The sequence below is a fragment of the Dipodomys spectabilis genome, unplaced genomic scaffold, assembly GCF_019054845.1.
Source record: "Dipodomys spectabilis isolate Male_0828 unplaced genomic scaffold, ASM1905484v1 ptg000565l, whole genome shotgun sequence".
Lineage (NCBI taxonomy): Eukaryota > Metazoa > Chordata > Mammalia > Rodentia > Heteromyidae > Dipodomys > Dipodomys spectabilis.
In genome coordinates, this window is record NW_024871242.1 from 928,535 (window position 1) to 935,821 (window position 7,287).

Sequence of the window (7,287 nt, forward strand, 5' to 3'; positions counted from 1 at the left end):
TATACTTTGGGCTTCAGATAAATTCATCAGAATCAATGTGTTTGTTAAAATATGTTGCAGTTTTACACAATACCTTATATCTTTTTCTGATCCTAACCCCAGCTCTAACTGGAACACGTTGCCTAATCCTAAACCTACAGATAAATGAAACATAATTTTAATAGCAAGCCTCTAGTTCACATTTATCCTAACTCTTGCTAGGAATGTAGGTCTAAATTTTACTTGCATTCTGAACCTAAAGTTTTTAGATTCGTTTCCTATTTCCTTTCAGGTTTTATTTTCCATTATTTTTAAATTTTTATTTTATTGTAAAGAGGCTTACAGAGGAATTACAGTTACATGTGTAAGGTAATGAGTATATTTCTAGTTGAACATTGTTACCCTCTTCTTTGTTGTTCTCCCACTATCCTTTCCCCATCTCCCTCCCTCCTCCCTCCTCACGATGTAAAGTTCATTTTCAATATACTGTGTTATGAGTATCATTGTTGCAATGGGTCATCTTGTGTTGAAACTAAATTTTCTTTTTCTCTAACCCTAATTCTAATTCTGCCTGGGATCCTAACCCTAATCATAATAAAAATGATAGCTCAATTCAAAAGTTAACAAAAATATTGAAGTTTTTATTCATCCTGTTAATCCACTGTACATCTTGAATTAAGTTGCAGTTCACCTTAAATCTTCCAAATTAGATTATACGTGCAAATATAAAGATGTCATTTTATGTGAACAATAGAAGATCTTTGGAGGAAGGAGTAGTGAAAAGGAAAGAGGGAGTATAATCAAATGCTTTAAATATATTTTGGAAAGAGTATAATGAAACTGCCACTTTGTCAATTAATAACCATTAACAAAATAACTAAAAATTAATAAGTAAATAACACACTGCCTTCTAGAGTTCTTTAAGAGAGCAATGATATGTCTTGTGAATAAAATACTTGTGTTAGATAAACTTTGTTCATGCATAATTTATATTGGTATTGGTCAATTATTTAACTTAATCAATAAAAATATCAAATAAGATTCCATGATAAAAAATATAAATCAGTTACTTAGTAAGTGTTTGAGAAAAAATAGTCATGACTTTTAAGAAACTAAATTTCTATTTCCCTACAAAGTAATAATTTAGGTTTACTAATCTAGTATTTCTAGTAAGTTTGGAGAACATAATTGGTATGAAAAACAACTAACTGTACATCTTGTTTCTTGAACGAGTGATGTTCTTAAACATTGTCTTTTATTCAAATGAATACTTAGGTTTCGTTTTCAAAATAAATGCAATTTTATTTCCTTTCAGAAGAAGTACATTCCCTGCAATTAAATGTATTAGTATATTCAGGTATTTAAAAGCTAAATTTTCTATGTTTGTTGTGTAGCTCTTCATATTCAGAATGACATGGTTTTCTATTCGTAAATGTGTAACCTCTGGGATTTTTGCTTCATTAATATAAGTTATCTCATGAGGTTGTTGTGAAGGCTCCAGTAAACAGTGTGGTCAAAATTTCCTGAATTCTAAATTTTAAATCTAATCATTTTTAGCCTTTGATTATATCATTCATTGACTCTTCGGAGCAATTAAACTGAAATAAATACTACTTTAAAAACATTTCACTCACATTGTAAATACTATTAACATAGCTTACACAGAAACTAATTGTTTCAAAATCACCATATTTGATGATCTTAGTGTGAAGAATGTAGAGAGTAGAAGGCCCTTATACTCAACAATATTTTTGGTTAACTTAAATCAAATATATATGGATTTCTAATTTGGAAGTTAATCACATGGAAACAGGAAAATAATAAGAAAAATGATTACTTTGGGACCATTTTCTTCTTGAAAAATGCAGAAAAATATCTCTAAGAAACATATTTTTTAATAAAATGTTTCAACCTTTAGGTAAAGTGCCTTATACATTAATATAAAGTTTATCTCAAAATAGAAATTCTGCAACTAATCTAATGTATGTTTTTATGAACAAAATGCTGTGACTTCTAGTCTTGTTATATGATTTTAATTATATTTTTACTTGTGACATGATTCCTATTTACACTTAATAATAACTTCTGTAATCATACATTCATGCCTGTACACACTAACTTATGTAAGATAATATTCAAACAAAATTATCTTTTTTCCTCTCTCCCACAGGGAGAAAGGAAATGAAACACTGTAAAAGAGAGTCTTTATGAAATAGAAATTTATAAAGTGAGGACGGGATCATGAGCACTTTCTAATTGGCTGAACAAGAATTCTCATTTCTACCGTACTTTCTAAACTTTTAATCACACACGGAAATCCACAAAATCTGAAGTTCATATGAAGGAATTACATTCCTAAATGATGTGGCAGCCCTGCTCAAAAATTTGGTCTAATCACTAGTCCTTTGTGCTTGCTGGCTGATCTACTTCTCGATCATATGTTTCATATTATTTAGCATATTAGTAATTCAGCTATGAGTACATAGCAGGAGACTCCTGAAATCATAGCTATTGCTGGGTAATATTCAGGAGAGAGGAAAAAGATTTTATTAATCTGCAGTTCCTCCCTTTGGTCTTCACTATACCAATTAATTGTTAAAACAATCACATAAGATGTAGTTATTTTTTCTTTTTTTAAGTAGAGATTAGGCAAGTGTTTTTGGCGGTAAAAAGTGAAGACAGTTGTATCAGAGCTCGGGTATGAGCACCTTCTCCCTAACAAATAATGCTCTATGGGCTGTAAATATGGAAGCCACACTAAAATTCTCTCTCTCTCTATACACACAGATACTCTCTCTCTCTCTCTCTCGCTCTCTCTCTCACTCTCTCTCTCTCTCTCACACACACACACACACACACACACACAGCTGTCACCCAGACACATCAGAGATCAGTTCAATTCCTTTGTAATGATAGTTGATTGATGTTTGCTCCATTGGTTATTCTTTTCTTCAGGATATTGCATGGGCCTGCAGTTTACTCTGAAATCAAGACCCTTGGGTTTGGTATACTGTGTGTCTAAGTATTCATAGTATGTTCCTGGCTGGTTCAGGCCAATTAACAGTACCCTGAATACAGTTTCCTCAAACTTGACATTCCAGGCAAACTACATGAATTCATACTACAATTCCAAAATACTAAAATTTATTTGATCTAGAAACAAAAATAAATACACGCCATATTATATTAATAGGAATTGACATCATGAAATTAGAATACTGATCAGGAACTGAAATAAGAGAACAACATAATTGTCGGAAAATGTACAATACTGAATGTGTGTTAGAGATTAAAAAAATCATCTTTTATAGGCTCATTTATTGTAAACTTCTCATCCTATAGTGAAATCTCAATTTACATATACAGTTTTCTAGTTACTTTGCTTAGCTATCACTTCTTTTTTTATTGTAAAAAAAAACTGTACAGAGGGGCTAAAATTACATGGGAAAGATAATGAGTACATTTCTTATCAAGCTTGTAGCCTTCTCCTTTGGTTCCCCTTCCCATCCCATCCCTCCCGCCCCCCACCCCGCGACCTTTCTCCCCCCCCCCCCCACCAAATTGTAAAGTTCGTTTTCGACATAAAGAGTTGTAGGTCTCATTATTGCAATGGGTCCACCTGTATCCCTATTTAAACAATTTGTTTTTCCCTTACCATCCACAAATTATACCAGCATCAAATACAGTGAAAGGAGGGGTTATGCCGTGAGGGAGGGACATACAAGCAACAAAGAAATAATCTTATAAATGTGTTAGAAACAATCACATGAAATATAAAAACACTTGAATACATATCTTAGGGTTCAATTCCCTAACATCAACTTATTTGACCTTTTCTGCTTGACTCACACATATACTAGTTATTGCAAACAAGGGAAACCATGGGACCTATGTTTCTTTGGGCCTGGCTTACTTCACTTAATATAATTTTTTCAAAGTCTTTTCATTTCCTAACAAATTGGGCAATGTCATTCTTTCTGATGGAGGCATAGAAATCCATTTTGTATATATACCACATTTTCTTGATCCATTCATATACTGAGGGGTATCTGGGTTGGTTCCATATAGTAGCTATGGTAAATAAGCCTGCAAAGAAATAGTAGTGCCTGTAGCTTTAGTGTGGTCTTCTTTGTGAACATTTGGGTAAATGCCCAAAAGTGGAATTGCTGGATAATAGGGGAGCTCGATGTGGAGTCTTTTGAGAAACCTCCATACTACTTTCCAAAGTGGTTGAACAAGTTTACACTCCCACAAACAATGCAGTAAGGTTCCCTTCTGTCCACAACCCCTTTGGCATCTGTTGTTAGTAGAGTTCTTGATTATAGACATTTTAACTGGGGTGAGGTGATAATCTCAATGTTGTTTTGATTTGCATTTCTTTTATGGCTAGAGAGGTTGAGCATTTCTTCATGTGTCTATTGGCGATCCTTCTTTCCTTTTCAGAGAAGTTTCTCTTTAATACTTCAGCCCACTTATTTATTGCGCAGTTGTTTCTTTGAAGATTTGTTGTTTGGGGATTTAATTTTTTGAGTTCCATGTATATTTTAGATATGAAACCCTTGTCCATTGTATGACTAATGAAGATCTTCACCCAATCCGTGTGCTTTCTATTGATCTTGCTAGCTAAGTCCTTTGCCATGTAGAAGCTCTGCAATTTCATGTAATCCCATTTGTCCAACCTTCCTTTGATTTGTTGTGTTTCTGGGTCTCTATTACGAAAATTTCAGCCTGTACCATGGAGACCTGGGGTTTCTCCTATTCTGTCCTGTAATGTTTTCAGAGTGTCTGCTTTGACTCTGAGGACTTTGAGCCATTTGGAGTTGATTCTGGTGCAGGGTGATATATAAGGATCTAGCTTTAGTTTTCTACAAGTAGTTAATCAATTTTGTCAGCACCATTTACTAAAGAGCCTGTTTTTTTTTTTCTTTCTGTTTTTTAGCTCCCGTATGGAGGATTAAATAGCTATAGGTCTTTAGGTTCATTTCTGGGTTTTCAGTTTTATCCATTTATCCTGAGGTCGGTAAATCTGCCAGTAACAAGCTGTTATGATTACTATGGCATTAGAGAAGAGTTTGAAATTTGGTATTGATATTCCTCCAAGACTGTTCTTTCTGTTAAGAATCGTTTTGGCTATTTGGGGTCTTTTATTGTTCTATATCAGTTTTTGGATTGCCTCTTCTATTTGCTTGAAGAATGAGGTTGGAATATTGATAGCTATCTCATGGAGTTTGTAGATAGCATTTGGCAGTTTTTCCTTTTTCACGATGTTGATCTTTCCAATCCAGGAGTGTGCGAGATTTTTTTTTGCCACTTTCTAAGATCTGTTTTGATTTCCTTTTTCAAGTTTTTAAGGTTTTCATCATAGAGGTCCTTCACTTCTTTGGTTAAGTGAATTCGTAAGGTATTTTATTTTTTGTGGGGCTATTAAGAATGGAGTTGCTTTCCTAATTTCAGCGACAGGTTTCTCATTTTAGGCATATAGAAAAACAACTGATTATTGAGGGTTAATTTTATACCCTGATACTTTGCCAAAGTTTTGAAACAGCTTGAGTAATTTGGGAGTGGAGTCTATGCGATTCTTTAAATACAAGATACTTTTATCTGCAAAGAGGGAGGGTTTTAATTCTTCTTTCCCTATTAGATCCCCTTTATGTTTGCATCTTGTCTTATTGCTGTAGCTAGGCATTTTAATACTTGGTTGAAGAAAAGTGGAGAGATTGGACATCCTTTTCTCATTTTTGAGTTAAGAGGAAATGTCTTTAGTTTTTCACGATTTAGTATAATGCTGGCTGTAGGTTTGTATATACAGCCTTTATTGTATTGAGGAATGTTCCATGGATTTCTAATTTTTCCAGAACCTTCATCATAATGGGCTGTTGTATCTTGTCAAATACTTTTTCTGCATCTATTGAGGTAACCATGGGATTCTTATCCTTGCTCCTGTTGATGTGATGAATTATATTAATTCATTTGCATATATTGAACCAGCTTTGCATCCCTGAAATGAATCCTGTTTGATCGTGTTGTATGATTTTTTAGATGAATTGTTGAAGTCGATTGGCCAAAATTTTATTAAGAAGTTTTGCATCAATATTCATCAAAGAATATGTCTATAGTTCTCTTTCTTTGATGAGTCCGTGCCTGGTTTTGGGATAAGGGTTATGATGACTTCATAGAATGAGTTCGGTAGTGAACTTTCTCTTTCAATTATATTGAAGAGTTGGAGGAGTATTGGTGTGAGCTCTGCTTTGAAGGGCTTGTTGAATTCTGCTGTAAATCATCTGGTCCTAGGCTTTTCTTAGTTGGGAGGTCTCTTATTGCTGTTTCGATTTCAATGCTTGGTATGGGCCTGTTAAGATGGTTTAACTCATCTTGGTTTAGTTTTGGCATGTCAATATTTGCTAGGAAATGGTCCATTTCTGCCACATTCTCAAACTTGTAAGCGTAAAGTTTTGAGAAGTATTCCCTTATAATATTCAGAATCTTGTTTGTTTCTGTGGTGATATTTCCATTCTCATCTCTGAGTTTATTTATTTAGGTGAGTTCTCTTCTTTTTATGATAAGATTTGCTAAGGGTCTGTCAATTTTGGTAATATTTTCATAGAACTAACTCTTTGTTTTGTTGATTCTTTATTCTGTTTTTTGGGGGATTCTAATTCATTTAATTCTGATTTAATTTTAATTATTTCTTTCCATCTACTGCATTCGGGTTTATCTTGTTGTTCTTTTCAAGGAGTCTCAGATGTGTCATTAAATTGTTGGCTTCAAATCTCTCCAATTTGTTGGTGTAGGAACTCAGAGCTATAAACTTGCCCCTGATTCCTACCTTTGCTGTGTCCCAGAGGAGCTGGTGATTTGTGTACTCATTTTTGTTGAATATCATGAATATTTGAATTTCCTTTCTAATCTCTTCTATGATCCAATCGTGATTCAGCAGTGTCTTGTTCAGCCTCCATGTGTTACCGGACTTTCTTTGGTGGCTTTTGGTGTTGAGTTCTAATTTTACTCCCTGAGAGTATGCAGGTGGTCTGAGAGAATGCAAGGTATAACTTCAATGTTTCTGAATTTGGACAAGTTTGTTTTGTGACTTAAAATGTGGTCTATTTTGGAAAATGTTCCATGTAGTGCTGAGATAAACGTGTATTCTGATGCTGCTGGTTGAAATATGCAGTAGATGTCTGTTAAATCTTGTTGATTTAAGCAGTTGTTTAGATCTGCGGTTTCTCTGTTGAGTTTTTGCCGAGTTCATCTATCTAGTGGAGGAAGTGTTAAAGTCCCCAACAATTAATGTCTTTGGATCTATGTGGG